This window comes from Propithecus coquereli, unplaced genomic scaffold (genome assembly GCF_000956105.1).
Source record: "Propithecus coquereli isolate 6110/MARCELLA unplaced genomic scaffold, Pcoq_1.0 Scaffold109, whole genome shotgun sequence".
In the NCBI taxonomy this organism is placed as follows: Eukaryota; Metazoa; Chordata; class Mammalia; order Primates; family Indriidae; genus Propithecus; species Propithecus coquereli.
Window position 1 is genome coordinate 3,304,098 of NW_012134858.1, and position 1,059 is coordinate 3,305,156.

Consider the following 1,059-nt stretch of genomic DNA (forward strand, 5'->3'; position numbering starts at 1 on the left):
TTCAAAAAACCAACTTTTAGTTTCACTAATCTTCTGTATAATTCTGTTGTTATCAATTTCATTTAGTTGTGCTATGATCTAGGTTATTTCTTTTTTTCTGCTGGGTTTGGGATTGGTTTGCTTATCTTTTTCCAGTTCCTCGAGATGATTCATTGAATTGTTGATTTGTGATCTTTCTGTCTTTTGGATGTAGGCATTCACGGCTATGAGTTTCCTCTCAGAACTGCTTTAGCTATAGCCCACAGATGTTGATAACTTGTGTCCCCTTTATAACTTCATTGAAAGAATCTTTTGATTTCCATCTTAATTTTCTCCTTGACCTAACTATCTTTGAGCAGTGGGTTGTTTAGTTTCCATCATTTTGTGTAGAGATGAATGTTTCTGTTGGAGCCAACATCTGATTTTATTCCACTGTGATCTGAGAAGATACATGGTATAATTTCTATTTTTTAAAATTGTTCAAGACATGTTTTGTGGCCTAGGATGTCATCAACCTTAGAGAATGTTCCATGAACTGATGAGAAGAATGTATATTCAGTGGGTTTTGAGTAGAATGTTTTGTAAATGTCTGTTAGCCCCATTTGTTTTAGAGTTCTGTTTCGTCCATTGTTTCTTTGTTTATTTTGTTTGGAGGATCTGACCTGTTCTGTCAGAGGGGTGTTGAAGCACCTGGCTATTAGGTACTGCTGTTTATCATTTTGTTTAGATCAAGCAGGAGTTGCTTTATGAATCTCCATGCATCTGTGTTAGATGTGTAAATATTTAGAATTGTTATGTCTTCTTGTTGAATTGTTTCCTTTACCATTATATAATGACCATCATTATTTTTCTTTATTTTTGTTGATTTGAAGTCTATGTTATCTGATATGAAAACTGCTACATCAGCTTTCTTTTGGTTTCAATTTGCATTGAATATTGTTTGTCTTATTTTATTTTTTTGTTTGTTTGTTTTGAGACAGGGTCTTGCTCTGTTGGCTAGACTGGAGTACAGTGGTGTGATCATAGCTCACTGCAGCCTGGAACTCCTGTGCTGAAGTGATCCTCCCACCTCGGCGTCCT

General features: G+C 35.3%; 1 protein-coding gene across 1 annotated transcript in view; it reads left to right on the forward strand.

Moving 5' to 3' along the window:
- The window catches only part of GHITM (growth hormone inducible transmembrane protein), a 30,908-nt gene that overhangs the window by 2,717 nt on the left and 27,132 nt on the right, over positions 1-1,059 (forward strand). The window lies entirely within an intron of this gene.